Source organism: Phascolarctos cinereus, unplaced genomic scaffold, assembly GCF_003287225.1.
Source record: "Phascolarctos cinereus isolate Bilbo 61053 unplaced genomic scaffold, phaCin_HiC Scaffold_5;HRSCAF=322, whole genome shotgun sequence".
NCBI classification, from domain to species: Eukaryota; Metazoa; Chordata; class Mammalia; order Diprotodontia; family Phascolarctidae; genus Phascolarctos; species Phascolarctos cinereus.
This window is the reverse complement of record NW_027555958.1, coordinates 413,441,032-413,457,072: the sequence shown is the minus strand read 5'-3', so window position 1 is coordinate 413,457,072 and position 16,041 is coordinate 413,441,032. Positions and strand designations below refer to the sequence as shown.

At 40.8% G+C, this 16,041-nt stretch overlaps 1 protein-coding gene across 3 annotated transcripts in view; it reads right to left on the bottom strand.

The window, feature by feature from the left end:
- KIAA0040 (KIAA0040 ortholog) overlaps positions 1 to 16,041 on the bottom strand; it is a 36,727-nt gene that overhangs the window by 3,590 nt on the left and 17,096 nt on the right. The window contains exon 3 of one of the 3 annotated variants that reach the window (XM_020970490.2): positions 2,316 to 2,388. The exons of the other annotated variants lie outside the window; for them this stretch is intronic. The gene's annotated coding sequence lies outside the window, so the exon portion shown is untranslated. The remainder of the gene's footprint in view (positions 1 to 2,315; positions 2,389 to 16,041) is intronic. 3 annotated transcript variants of the gene reach the window in all.

Sequence of the window (16,041 nt, the reverse complement as noted above, 5' to 3'; positions counted from 1 at the left end):
TATAAAAACTACGTGACTACTCTAGCTTAAAATCAAATTCATCATTCAACAGAAAAAAAAGGTTGTGAAAATTCACATGCCAAGCTCAGGAGACTGTGTGAACACTTCTTGGGCCTGGAGAACAGAGCAAACACACAAAATCATTATACGGCCTCCCTTTGACTTCAACTAGTCCTGTTGACTTTAAGGGAGCTCTGACAATATTTCCAGTCTTCTTTCAAAGGAAACTCAGCACCATTTTCTTTGGATTAGCACCTTGTTTCTTCAGAGGCAGTGTGGCATAATGGATAGAGAGCTCGCCTGAAAGATCTGAATTCTGTCTCTCACAGATTCTGGCTGTGTGACCTTGGAGAAATCACTTAATCTCTCAGTGTCCTAGGAAACTCTTTAAGTCTGTAGGTTGCAGAGAAGATGCTGACCTGCACTGGTAAAGGGTGTCTAATTGTCTCTCTCTTTCTCTCTCTGTGTGTCTCTCTGTGTGACTCTGTGTCTCTCTCTGTCTCTGTTTCTCACTGGAGTTCCTTGTATCAATGAAATCACAGACCCAAATCTTATCCCTTCTTCCTTCTCATCCATTCATTCAATTAATCAATCATTTAACAATAAGTATCTTTTAAAGTCCTATTGTGTACAGGGGAAGTACAGTTATGGATAAGCTCCTGGACTTGCCTCAAGGATCTTAAATTTTACAAACTACCATATAAAAGAAACATAGGTTCATAAGACCTAGAGTTGGAAGAAACTTTTAGACCATCTAGTTCCTGGAAGAGATTGAGCCCTAGAGATACAAAGATGGTACTACATAGATGGTAAGGTAGAGTTCAGACTCAGGCTTAGATCAGTCTGCAGCCTTCTGACTCTGGAGTCTGGCATCTAGTAACAGGGATTGAGGATTCCAGGTTGCTGAGGGTTTCTTGTTGGAGATGTTTGGAATCTTTAGGCATGGCAGGAAGCAGCTGAGAATGCTATGGTCTGACCCATGGAAGAGGCAGGAGGAGATGCAGTTGCTGTGTGAAAAGTTATTGAGCCTGGCAGCTAACAGTCTTTCTTCCCAGGTCTCCTGAATATAAATCTAGTGCATGTTTTCAAGAGAACTACTGATTTTTCTTTTTCACCTTTTTTTGTTCCTCTCCTGCTTTTGCTTCATACCTAAATCTAAAGCTATTGTTTAGACTCCCTAGAGGCTATTCTAATTTTTTTTTTTAGGCAATTGGGATTAAGTGACTTGCCCAGGGTCACACAGCTAGCAAGTGTTTGGTCTGAGGCCAGATTTGAACTCAGATCCTCCTGACTTCAGGGTTGGTACTCTACCACTGCACCACTTAGCTGCCCCAGACTCCCTAGAGGCTAAAAGGCTTCTGCTCAGGCCTGGTATACTAATACTTGAGACCTTTTTTCCAAGCTGACACTCTTCCCAGATATCCTGGGGCTCCCAAAATTCCTCCATAAGGATTTCTAAGCAGGAGGAGATGTGAAAGCAATTTGATCATGTTTTTAAAGGTGCTGTTCAAACAAAAGCTAATATTATCTCAAAGGGCAAAAGATCCATGTCAGGACGAACAGTTATGAGTAGATAGATAGCATCATGAAGACCCAGTTCAAATCCTTCCTCTAACACAGATTGGCTGTGTGACCCTGGATTAGTCATTTAACTTCCAAGTGTCCCCAGAAAACTCTCCAAGAGTAGAAGCTGCAAAGCAGTTGTTGGAGGGAATGTCCTAAGAGCCTCCTACATAAGACAAAAATCACAGGTCCATGTGATAAAATGCTAACTTTAAAATTAAATTGGAAAAAAATTAAATTGAATTTAAAAGAAGGAGGTATTTAGGCAGCTCAATAAACTTAAACAGATGATTGCATCTGAGTTCTTAGGTCACTTGCATATGCCCTCTCTGATACCTTTCAGTCTGGGCCCCAAACACAAGCCCCTTCCCCCCAGTATTTACTATGGCCTTTAAATAAACATGTTTCTTTTTGAGATTATACTGAGTCAATAATTCACTTTGACACCAGGGAAGTTACTTTATTGGACTGCAAAGAGAGCATTCATTAGCATTTGTGGGAAAGGTGGCCTATATTTCTGTTGAGGCTAACTATTCTCCTCTAGGTCTATTAAGACCTCTACTAATCTCTAGAACTGCATTCCCATTTATGAGCCGCTGCACTATCATTTCAAGGAAACAGCTGAATTCCTCTTTAGTGGCACCTGTGAAAATTCTAGGCTCTTCCCCAGAAAGATTTAGCTCAGGGGCCTCCCTTCAGTCCATTGGCCCCAATGGAGGGGGAACAGAAGGACCCTTCCTGTGGTGACTTACCCAAGACTGCAGACTGCTGTGGATCTATACCTGGGTGACTTACCCAAGACTGCAGACTGTTGTGGATCTATACCTGTAAGTGCAACAGAAGACGGACAGTAATTCTGGCTAGAGAGAAGTGAATTTATTTTGGATTGAGGACAGCAGTAGGTATTAGCTAAAGACTGCTTGCTGAGAGATAGAGGAGGAGGACTGCAGTGATAACTTTTTTTTGCTTTTTGCATTTCCTTTCCATTTCCTATTACCATGCTACCTCTTTCTCTGCCTACTCCTGCTCTTTTCCTTATCCCCTCCCAGAATTAAAAAAAAATCACACATCACCTACCTATTTAAGATGAATTGTGACTCACGGGGGACCTGGTCATTTAAGACCAGTCTACTGCCTTATGACAGTGACTCTGGCTTCTGGTATCTAGCAATGCCAACTGAGAATTTCAGTTTGGTGAAGGTTTGTTGCAGAAGATATTTGGAATCTTTGTGGGGCAGCTGAGAACGCCATGGTCTGACCCAGGGAAGGGAGGGAAGGAGATGCAGTTGCTCAGTGAAATGCTATTAAGCCTGGCAGCAAAAAAGTTTCCTTATTTCCTAGCCAGTCCTCTCCCCATACACCCCTTCATTTGCCCCAGGTCACAGAGTTGCTATGCAATGGAACCTAGATTCAAATTCAGGTCTTCTGAGTACAAGGCCCCTTCTCTTTTAGCATGCTATCCTGATGTCTTCCAAACAATACATTCTCTCAGCAGTCCTGGTCTTTCCTGGAGTCACTGTGTGATCTTGGGGTTCATTATATAGATCTTGAATCACATACAAATCAACCTTTTCTTCTCTCTCTCTCTCTCTCTCTCCTCTCTCTCTCTCTCTCTCTCTCTCGTGTGTGTGTGTGTGTGTGTGTGTGTGTGGTGTGTGATACCCAACACTAGGAAGTTCCCTAATTGGTGAGTTCTTTTGCCATGGCAACCCATGATACAAAGAAAGATATAAAATGGTTCTTGGTCCACTTTGGCAAGGCTAGTGACAGAGTGGGGGTGAAGGGGTCAATGGGTTCCAAGAAGCACACAGTTTTTAAACCATCCATAAACATTAACTGAGCTGCTGATATTCTAAATATGAGAGCTTTGTACAGCTGTGACTCAGGGAACTCTACAGTCTCTGAAGAATGGAAGTTGTGGATTACTCAAAGTGCAAAGAGGAAGCATGAGGTAGGCGTGAGCAAGGTGCGAGATATTACACATGTAATAAGGGTTTGAAACTGAACGGCATGCTATGATTGGTAGTTTCAACCAGCATTCCCATTTAGCCCTGAGAGTGATTCAGAACTGTCTTCATCTTTGGACTGGAAGGCAGGCTTGAGTCACTCTTGGGGATCTTAAAGTGTCTCTCTCTCTCTCTCTCTCTCTCTCTCTCTCTCTCTCTCTCTCTCTCTCTCTCTCTCTCTCTCTCCTCCCCCCATCCCCATGCACATGCACACACACGCGCCCACTGTCTTTGAGGGACAGTCTGAGAGGTGGGAATGATTATCAAGAGCTGAGCAGTTGGAACAGTGGGGACAGCATGATCAGCTCTGCCTGGGACTTAATGAGCCGAACTGAATAGAATTAGATGCACAGGGACAAAAAGCAGAAGGAGAAAGTGAAAAGAGGTCTGAGCTTTGGCAGAAAAAGGGCAGAAAGTAGTAGGCCATTGGAACCTGTAAGCATTTTCGTTGTTGCTTGGTTGTTTTCAGTTGTGTCCGACTCTTTGTGACCCCATTTGGGGTTTTCTTGGCAAAAATATTGGAGTGGTTTGCCATTTCCTTCTCCAGCTCATTTTACAGATGAGGAACTGAGGTAAACAGGGTTAGGTGACTTGCCCAGGGCAACCCAGATAGTAAGTAAGTGTTCGAGGCCTGCTATGAACTCAGGAAGTGCCCGACTCCAGGTCCAGTACTCTATCCACTCCAACACCTGGCTGCCCAAGCATCTCAGAAAAGGAGACTTTTACAAAAGCTATTGTTTATACTTGCTGTTTCAAGGACTGAAGGAAATTCTTCAACAGATCTATTCTTTCCCCAACTTCCCCCTCCCGCGTCTATCTAATAATAAACGCCATAATACATGCTTCTTGCTTCTCTTACTTAAATAGTCCTGTACCCTGTTACATAAAGACTCCAGGAGTTAGCTTGAGATACCTCAGACTTCCAATTAAAACACAGAGCTAAACCTCTAAATGAATGTTAGGAATTTTCTCAGTTGGGAGCTCTGAGCTACTGATTTTAATCTGATATAAACTTATAAAACTGTAGAGAAAGGTGGACCTGAGAGCCCTTATATTGCTTTTAAGTCAAAAGTGAGCTAGCTTTTGTAATAGAGTGTAACTAAATAAATCTGAAGTCTCAGATGTGGAAAAAGAAAGGGGTCAGGATAGAAATAGGAGAGGCCTAGGTAAGATTCTGCTCTGTCCCTTCTAGAAGAGAGGAGGGAGCAGGAAGGACAGAATATTTTCTGCAAGCTCTGGTATACAGAAAGAATTGTAAAGAATAAATAGTGCAAAGGATGTAACCAAAGAGACATATGATAGAAAAAAGGAGATGAACTGGCCACGCATTAAGAACAAGGAATAACTGATGGAAGTCCTTGTGTTCCATTAGTATCTTGTCGATTTCTTATCCATTATCCATTCTTGCTGTCAAGACTCGAGAAAGTACAACTGGCACATTGGGAGGATCCCCATGTGGCAAAGTTTTGAGAAGTCATGAATAAGGGTTGTATAGCATGGGCAGACATGGTTAGGTTGCTATGTGCAACATTGGAGGGAATACTCACATCACGGAAATCACAGATTCACTGGAGAACTGGAGTCTTCAATGCCAGCCCTCTCCACCCTGACTGCTCAAACCTCACCTCATCTACTGAACTATATAATACAGTGTTAGAAAAATTCCTCTGGTTACTAAAATATCCCATCCTTTGAAAGCCAAGTGTTACTGGAAAGGAAGGCACAGGATAGAACCTCAGGCAGTGGTTATTAATGGCACTGCACTAGCTACATATTTCTTGATGGTTTTCCCCTTGCTAACATGATATGCTCAGATGCTCCTTAAAAGATGTGTAAGTACTGTCCTGTACATAGTGTTAAACCGCCAGCAAATATTCGGCTTGTGGAGGATTTCATTGCAATTTAAACATGGCTCAGCTACAATGAAATACTCAATTGTATTCCCCCAAGTTGATCTATTCACTTCTTGTTTCACATCTTTGACCCTTACTGTAAAATCCTCATAAAGCATAAAAATTCTGTTCTGTCCAGTCCTGGGAAAGACAGACATTCGGAATCCTGAAGCTCGCTGCTAAGACGTGGGTCACAAAGCTCATTGTTTTCCTATGGAGCACGGAATCTAAGGGCTGTAAAGGAACCTCCCAAGGTTAATGCATACCTGAATTAGCATCTCCTTGATCAACATAGTGTAGGCTGCAGACGTCTAGTTAGGGGAAGTACATTCATTCCCACTTGAGGAAGTTAGCTTATTCTACTTTTGAATAGCTCAAATTAGGAGTTTTTTCCTCACATTCACTCTAAAATTGTTTTTCAACCATCAGCCAACCGTCATGTGTCTTGCACTATGCTAGGTACTGGGATAAGAAGGCAAATAATGAAACCATCCCTTCTCTCATCGAGCACTTCTCCTTCTGTCCTCTGGGGTCAACCACGATGAGGAATCTAATCCCTTTTCCACATGACAGTGCTTTAAATACTTGAAGACAGATAGCATTTTTCCTGCACAAGTGTTTTCTTCTCCAGGCAATCCATCCCCAGTTCCACCAACTGATTCTCACGTCACATGATCCCTTGACTTTTCACCACTACAGTTGCCACTCTTTGGACACTTTCCAGATTCTCAATGTCTTTTTAAAAATGTGCCCAGAACTCAAGTCAGTCATTCCACAAGTATTTATGAAGCCCTCACTATGTGCCAGATGTAACATTATGTGCTGGGGATAAATACAAAGAATGGTGTTTTAAACTCCATTTTACAGATGGGGAAGCCAGTAATTCAAAGGTGGGATTTGAACCAAAGTTAATCCTCACTCCATGTTCAGCACTCTATCCTCAACACCACTAAAAGAGAAAAGAAGGGGCACTAAACCATGCATCAGGATCCCTTGGGGCCACCCATTTACTTGGAAAACCACACTTTAACATTATCTATGTTTTACTGTATTTTTATAAATTTTGTTAAATATTTCCCAATTACACGTACTTAATCTTGGTTCAGGATGCAGTCTGGAAGATAGTGGGAAGCAGGTGGCCAGTAGGTTGAGTTCTGACCCTTCCGTACTATATCATGTTGCCCCCGATGAACAAAGGGTGAATGACTAGAATTTTACAATCAAGGAGTAGTTGTTATTCTGTGCCTGGAGGTCTTTAGTGGAATATCCTAGGGATCTTTATTTATCCGTATGCTATTTTTCATTTTTATCAGTTACTTAGGTAAAGATTCTGCAGCATGATACATACCATAAACCATATACCATAACACACTCCGCTCACTTCTTTTACCTAAGTAGCTCTTGTACTTAGGAGGGATAGCTAATGCACATGATGATGATAGAACCTCAAAAGATCTCGACAGACCAGAGCACTGGGCTGAATCTATTAAGAGGAAATTTGGTAGGGACAAATACCCTTATACTCACGGACAAAAAATGCAGCTTCACAAGGACAAGATGGGGGCATGGTTGGACAGCAGTTATTCTGAACAAGATATGGGGTTTCAGTGGATCAGAAGCTCAACATGAGTCAGAAGTGTGATGCAGCTGCTTAAAAAAGCTAATGGGATTGAGGGCAGCATTAAGAGAGGTCTGGCTGCCAAGCAATCGGGGGTAACCATCTTACTGTGTTCTGTCCTTATCAGACCTCTTGTGGAGTCCTGTAATGATGTCTGGGTGCCAGAGTTTAAGAAAGACATTGAGAAGCTGGATAATGTCTAGGGGAGGGGAAAGTAGGAAGGTGAGAGTCTTGAATCCATGTCCAGCGGGTACTGATTGATGGAACTGAGGATATTTAGTCTAGAGAAGAATCAGTTGGGGGAGATCTGATGATAGCTGCCTTTAAGTATTTGAAGGTCTGTCATTTGGAGGATGTATTAGACTTATATTTTACCCAGGGGGTGGAGCAGCACAAGGAGTGGGGAGTAGCAATTGCAGAAAAACAAATTTAAGTTTCACGTCAGGAAAAAACTTTCTAACAATTACAGCACTAACAATCCAAAGTCAAGGCACTATGCTAAGCACTGGGAAAACAGAGAAAGGCAAAAGGCAGTCAGTCCTTACCTCCAAAGAGATCACAATGTAGTGGGAGGTGAGGTAGTTCCCCCTCCTCAGAAGCCTTGAGACAGAGACCAGATAATCATTTGGTGGTTACATCATAGTAGGCATTCCTTTTATGTATGTGTTGGACTAGAGGGTGGCTGAGGTCTTGTAAACTTTCAACTTTCAGATATCATGATTCTGACGGGAATGTTATAGCTGGAAGGGACCTTATCGATTCTAAACTCATCTCTTTGTCTCTTGGCTCAGCCCTATCACTTTCTAATCCATCTCACATCTAGGGCAGCCAAGGGGCACTATGGACAAATCACTGACGTTGGAGTCAAGAAGAGCTGAGTTCATAATCCTGCCTCTGACATTTACTTGCTGTGTGATGCTGGAGAAGGGATTTGGTCTCTCAGCCCCAGTTTCCTCATCTGTAAAATGGGTATAACAATAGCACCTACTTACCAGGGCTGTAGTGAGGGCAACAAGAGATAACATATGTAAAGCACTTTGCAAGTCTAGATAAGCAGTATAGAAATGAAGGCTATTATTATTATTGTTCCACCAAACCACCCAATTAATCTACCATATGCATGGACTTGATCATGCTACTTTTCTGCTCAGAAATCTATCTGTGGCTCCTCAGTGCCTATAGAATAAAGCCCAGACTCAGCCTGCCATTCGAGGTCCTCTACAATCTGCCTTCATCTTATGCTATTCCAAGGGACGAGGAAAGGGAAGGGAATCAACATTTACATAGCACCTACTGTGTGCCAGGCACTGTGCCAAGCACTTTATAAATATTATCTCTTTTGATCCAAACTCCAGCCAAACTCAACTACCTGCTATTCCCTGAACATACTTCTCACTTCCTCACCTCCATAACTCCTCTAATCTTCACAAATGAATAACCTCCTTGTCCCTTCCCAATTCTTTCCTCCAGGTGACAAAGACTCCCATTTAGAGAGTATTTTACAGTTTACAAAATACTTTTCCTCACCACAGATCTATGCGGTGTGAAGTACAAGTATTATTGTGCCCATTTTATTGATGAGGAAACTGAAGATCAGTGACCTTCAGTGACTTGTTGAAGGTGATCATCTAGGCTCTGATAATTACCAACTGTATCACCTTCAGTGCTTTACCCACAATGCATCATAACCCACTTAAATCCTACTAGGCCCTCCAGATCAAGCACAAATTCTGCTTTCTTCCTAAAGTCTTACCTCATTTGACCAGTTGAAAATGATCTTTTCTTCTCCAGAATTCTTAGAGACACTTTGGGGAAACTTGTCTCTAGGTCAGGTCTTTGTCATCACATTTAGTGGCCTCTTTTAAGGTCCTCATCTTCCCTGACCTCTCTGTAGCATCTGACACCAATAATCATAACCTTCCTTCTTGATAACACTTTTTCCTTGGGTTCTATGCCATGGTGCTCTCACGACTTTCCTATCTCTCTGATCAGCCCTTCTCAGTGGCCATGGCTCTTCCTTTTTTTTTTTTTTGAACCCTAAATACAAATGTCTTCCTAATCTCTGACTTTAACTGTTTTATCTTTAATATCTATATCTTTCCTCTCCTCTCTTCCCCTCTCTTCCACCTTGCTTATTTCTTATTCTATAAAATTAGGTTTACAAGTAATGGCAAGATTGTTGGAGAATGAGAAGCATATTTCTCCTCTTCTTCTTCTTCTTCTTCCTCCCCTTCCCCTCCTCCTCCTCTCTCTCTCTCTCTCTCTCTCTCTCTCTCTCTCTCTCTCTCTCTCTCTCTCTCTCTCTCTCTCTCTTTCTCTCTCTCTGTCTCTTTCTATCCTCTTCTACCCATTTATTCTTTCTCTTTCTTTCTGCCCTTTCTCCAAAAGGTCTCTAATAATAGAATCATTCCTTTTCAACAAAGCCCTCTCAGTTTGTACAAAACTTTCTTTCTTTGACTACTTTGAGACTCTAAAGAAACCAAACCAATTTTCTCAATCCTATTAGTAAGTCAGACAGTTCCCTCTGCTTTAACTCTGTTTGGGAAACTTTGTGATATCTGTTAGGATTAACTGGAAATGTATTAGTTGTGTATATACCCTTCTACTGTCTCATTGGTAACATATACATGGTCCCACTATCCCCTTGGTGATGTATACACTGTACCATTGTCCCATTGGTTATATATACACTGTCCCAAAGCAGTTCATTAAAAGTAAGGAAACTCAGTTAACCAAATACTGTTTTGTTCTGCACAAAGCTTTTGTCTGAATTTTCACAGAACTGATTGGCTTAAAGGCTGAAATAACCCATTGTTTGGGTTCTTGAAGAAACAATCTCTTTCCTCATACTTTTAAAAATTATGTGTCCTTCATTCTTTAGCTGCCTCTCCTTCACTTACCTGACCAAGAGTGGAAAGACAGCCTTGATGATCTGCTTTTATGGAGAGTTCAACATTGCTCCCTTCACTTTGTTAGTGTTTAAACATTTTGTTGGTTTTTTCCTTTATATAACCTTTATTTCCAAATGTAATTCTGCTTCTCTCTCTTCCCTGACCTAGAGAGCCATCCCTTACAACAAAGATGAAAAAAGAATGAGGAAAAAATCAATCTAGCAAGACTAACCAATATATCAATTGTGTCTGGCAGTACATGAAACATTTCACAGTCGTGGTCATGAGATCATAGGTATAGATCTGGAAGGGATCTCAGAGGCCATCTAATCCCTACACTCATTTTACAGATGAGGAAACTGAGGCACAGAGAAACTTATCAATAATTACATAGATAATAAGTTTCAGAACCCAGATATTCTAACTTTAGAGCCAGCCACATTTTCTGATGGACCACATTGCCTCCTAGTTCTCCCAAGAAGCTCTCTTCATTTTGCCTAAAATATTTATTTTCCTTTCCTCTTGTCTCAGCTTCCTCTGGTTGAATTACTTCAAGGGCTCACAATCACAAAAATGAGAATTTGAGGTCTGCCTGGTCACTTTTCACAGACAATGGGAAAGAGAGAATGCAGGAAAGTGACTTGTTTCTTTACCTTAGGGCAACGGGACTTTTGGTGGCAACATCATTTGAAGTGGTAGGTCATAAGCTTTGTTAGAGGCACGGCCTACATTGGTCTTCTCTAAAATATCTCCAATACTTCCATGCACCATGTGGGTGCTCCATAAATATGATTTGAGGAGGGAAAGAAATAATTGCTTGCTAGCTATCACCTTTGCCTTTGATGGATTTCCCCTGATCCTTTGCTGGGCAGCCTAACTATAAGAATGAGGAATGTCTGCAGGAGGAATTAATATGGGTAAAAATGCCATGAAATACTCAATCAAATTGAATTAGGGCTGTATTTGAAACACCTAAAGCATAGGACACAGATACACATGCACACAGCCAATGCTGGTCCATGATGAATGATGACCACCTAAATCCTGTGCTTGTCAGAGCTGGGGAACTCTGGGTTTCCACACTCCTGCATTGGTTCTCTGTGGCTCACTCAACCATAAAAGTATATTTTTCTCTGAACTTTGAATATATATATATATATATATATATATATATATATATATATGTATATATATATATATGTATATATATGTGTGTGTGTGTGTATACATACATACATGCATATATTTATATTTATATGAAGAATATTTCCTGGTATTAGTGCTAATAAATGCTGTAGCCAAGACCACAACTCAAGCTGTTGGTTATAAAGCTCTCATTTTTTCTCTCTTAACCCTTCTTGGAGGCCAAATATTTTTAGGTGTGGCTACATTACCAAGGTGAAATTTTATTTTTGGAAAGTTTGAGCTAATTCTCTTAAGTCTTCTGTGAGCTAGAGGAGACAGGGGAAAAATGTGCTTTTTCAGCTCTAAAAATAATTGTGAGACTCTTTCTGCTCTTGGCTAGCTTTACTAACTGATGCTTAAAGTTTCAAATGTTACAGCCTTTAAAAAAAGGAAAAGAATCCATGATTTTTTTGGGGGGTGGGGTAAATGGGGGAAGTAAGCAGACATTTTAAAAGGAAGGGGTTTGACAGGATTCAGGTTTTCCACACAGGTGGTGATTTCCTCTTTTCTTTTACTGAATTTTAAGTGACATTGTTCTCTTTAGCTCCAGACAAAGGAACCCAGAATTCTCCAGAGTAACGGAACGATTTCTTTCTTGTTTCTCCCTTTGGTTTTTGATAGTCTAGGCTACTTTAAAACTAATGAAGTGGCACAAGAATACAATTATGCAACTCCAAAGCAATATAGATAAGGGTGTTTTTTTTTCCTCTCCTTACAATTTCCCCCCTCTTTTAGTGTTAACTTAAGCTCAGGGCAATTAAATTCCCAAAGCTACCTCAATGTAACATTAAGGTTTACAATTTAACGGCAAAATTGTTGGAGAATGAAAAGCATAGATCTCCCACACATGCTAACCCAAGCCTTTGGAATGTTCAGCTTAGAATATCTGAACTGAGCCTGGCATTTCACTGCCTGCTTCATCATAACAGAAAGGCTGAATGGGAGAGTTAATGTTGCTAAAAGATGAGATTCCACTTTCCCACTGTGTGTGTGTTTACATTTGTATTCTTAATATTGCATGAGGATAGGTTCTTACAGTTAAAAAAATTGGTAGGCAAGGCACACAGAACTGGCTTGAGTTTTAGCAGACATTTGTGAACCAAATGGAATTTTTACATAGTCCACTTGAGACTCTAGGTCTTGTGATTAATTTCAGAAAACTAGAACCTGCCAGAACCTGGCATTTTGTGGTGCCCAACAGATATGTGTTTGTTTTGAAGCTGCTTTCAGGACATCAGAACTGATCTTAGTCCCAGGTCAAACAGGGTTGGGTGGTATCAGTAGAAACTGCAGAAAGGCTCCATTTAACACCCAGTGTTTCCATCAAAGCCTTCCATGGTTCCTGAAGCAATCATTAATCACTCTTTTGGGAACAGGTATTGAAGGATCCCATTAAATTTAAATATGGCATTTGGAAGCAGGGCTAGCATCATATGAAGAAGATTGAGGTTCTCTGACTGGGGTCTCCTCAATGCATCAAAACTTCTCAGAATCATCTCCCAAACTTCTCAAAAAAGTAGTCTGTACCTGATGCCTCTGCTTCCTCATTCTCAGTCACTTGCTATCTTGTTTCCCAGAAGACACCTGGGACCCTCCTCATAGCTGAATGCAATGGCCTGTTTTCATTCTTCTTCCTCCTTGGTCTTCAATACAATTGACCACTCCATTATTCTGAATCCTCATTCCTCCTTTACCTTCAGAGACATTACATTCTCCTGATTATCCAATTATCCATCTCCCTCTTCTCCATCTTCTTTACCCTCTCTTCATCTTCTTTCTAATTCCTAACAGGATGTGTTCTCCAAGATTCTCTCCTTGTCCATCTTTCTGTACCACACTTTCTGGGCAATCTCATTCATTGCCATGCTACCAGCTATTGCTTTTATACAGACAACTTCCAAATCAGCATCTTTAACTCCAAACCACCCTCTTGAGATTCAAATACACTGCCTACAGAATACCTTCTCTTGGTCGTTCCATCATCATCTCAAATTCTACACTGACAGCAGTGTGGTAAAGCAGAAAGAGTGGTGGCTCCAGATTTGGATAGACTGGGTTCAAATTCTGCTTCGGAAGTTTACAACCTATGACTTCAAGGTATTTACTGTCCCTGGTCCTCAGTTTCCTTCTCTGTTAAAATAAGAGGGTTGGACAAGATGGCTCTCACATGCTTGACATTGAAAATTGTGTTTGTTATTTCTTCCCCTAAATCTGATCTCCATGATTTCATTATTTTTGTCAGTGGCAACACTATTCAGGCTCCCCAAACTTCCACACCTTCATGAAATCTGATGGTTTTTTCTATCCCTCACATTTTATATACATTCAGTTATCAAGGTCATTCAGTGCAACCTCTGAAAGATCACTCATCGATATCCTTGCTACGCCCACTGCTATCCATCTGGTTTTGGTCTTCATTTCTCCTCTGCTTTCTTCTTTGCTTTTCTTCAAGCTGTTCCTTAAGCCTAGGGCATTATCCTTTTTTCTCTTCACCTTTTGATTACCCACCTCTCTTTTAAAAGCCAACTCAATGAAACATCCTTTATTAAACCTTCCCTCATTACCTACCCCCCCTGTAACTGGTAGTGACTTTTGCCTGTGAAAAGGTAAGACTTTATTTAAGCCTTGAAGCTGGATTTGAGATTAAGTTTTGATTGGAAGACAAATTCGAGTTAAGTTAACAAGCATCTATTAAGCACTTACTATACATCAGGTACTGTGCTAAGCCTTAGGCATATAAATACATGCAGAAAGAAAGATAAAAAAATGGGGAATTTTTGGTATATGAGGAATTAGATTTATTCTGCTTAACCCCAGAGGGCAGAAATAGGACCAATGTGTGAAAGTTACATGGAGGTTGATGATCAACATAAGGAAGACCATACTGGCAATATTCAGCAATGGAATTGGCTGTCTAAGGAAGTAATGAATTCTCTGTTAAGGGAGTTGCTAAAGCAGATGCTGGATGACCACTTTTTTTAGTGATGTGGTATGGTTTGGGCTAAATGGCTAACAAAGTCCCTCTCAACTTGGAAATTTTGTGATTCTGTAATTTCCATGAAGAAAGGAAAAATGTCTTATTTTTCTTTCTTTCTCCTACAGTGCTATGTACTCCATATATAGAAGGCACTTGGTTGATGTTGACTTAAAGAATGGCTTTGTAATTCTGTGTGGTGGGAGAGAGGCGATATCACCAAGGGTAGAAATAAAGTGAAGAACTGGGAAGTTGGTAGACTAACATTAAAATGCAAGACTTTCATTGGAGTGGGAAAAGTTAGTGGGTAGTGATAAAGATGCAACCAAAAAAGAAATAAAAGACCATCAATAAGACATTAAAAATTCATCAAAAGGAACAAAAAAAGACCTTCAGAAGGGAACACAAAACAAGGCAATTTTGTTACTACCTTGTTAAATTTAATGTTCACTATATACTTTAATAAGGTGATGAACTTAAAATGCAGAAGAAGACATACATTTTGGGACATGACCAATGTGGGAATTTGTTTTGCAGTACTACGCATGTATATATCAAGGGTTTTATTTTTTCGGGGTTTTTTATTTGTTCTATTGGGAGGCTGGATATTAATAAAAAATTTAAAGAAAAAAAGCTATCCTAGTAGGAAAAACAAAACCCCACATTACAAAAGTTTACACTTTCACATACATTCCTTTTTGTTCTTTGTCTGTTGAAAATGTCAGTGATGGATAAATTCATAATTTTAAAAAAATAGTATAAACCTTAAATAAAAACACCTGGAAGTCAGTTGAGCCTGGAGACCCATTTGCTGCCTCTTCTTTGCAATTTTCAATAGGGCTAGGCTGACTAGGAGGGGCAGCCATATCATCCATTAGCAATCCAGCAGAAATTAATTTATCAGACTAGTTTTGGTCGAGAGTTAGGGCCTGGGGGTTTCAGATATGGTGTAGGATAGGTAAGTTATGATGCAGAGGGAGGGAAAGATCTGGAGGGAGGGCCCTATCCTTGTCTATGAAGCAGTATCAAAACATGAGATTGGACTAGGATTAAAATGGGGCCATGGCACCAAAATAAAGAAGCAAAATCCTCACAGTGGGAAGGGAGAGCAGCTGTGAAAGGCAAACTTCACTCACTCAACAATAACATTGCTGAAGCCTGACCCTACTGGCTGTCAGAGTGGCCTGAATACCTGTCGAATTTTCCCTCACTTTAGGGATTCCCTGACTTTTTTCCCTGTGTCCTCCATCTGCAAAGCACCAGGGCTTGTCCCCTGTACCTCGATGAAGCAAGACAGCCTGGCTAGAGCTCCAATCATCTGGATCCTGTCTGTGCCCCAGTGACCTTAGCTGGTTTTCCAAGGGCTGGCCAAGCATGTCTGTCCTGCTGAGCAAGTTCTGAAAAGCACATTCCTCCCATTGTTAGGAGGCAATGGGGCCATGCCATAGGCTAGTTAGAATGAGAGGAATATAGGATTTGCATTATCCCCTCAGTGACCTAGAAGTGGGCTGTTGCCAGCATGTGGGTATCTGCCTTAGGTTATTTTCTGAATTACAAGAATAAAAAGTGATTCTAATAATGGGCTATCCCTCTTACATAAAGGGGACGTTCCTTGGTTACCAGCAATAGAACCTTCAGTTTAATATTAATACTGGGCATAGGGTGGGGGAAATGTAGGAATAGATGTGTGGCCATTAGAATGAACACTTTGGCTCTTCCATTAAAATATTAGTTCCTTGAAGGCAGGGACGGTTTTATTTTTTCTTTGTATTTCTAGTGCTTGGCACTGCCTAACACAGAGTAACTACTTAATAAATGCTTTTTTGAGTGACTGGACATTGTACTTCCCTCTTAGACTGTGAGCCCCTTGAAGACAAGGAACTCCATTTTATGTAAAATTTGTATCTTTCTG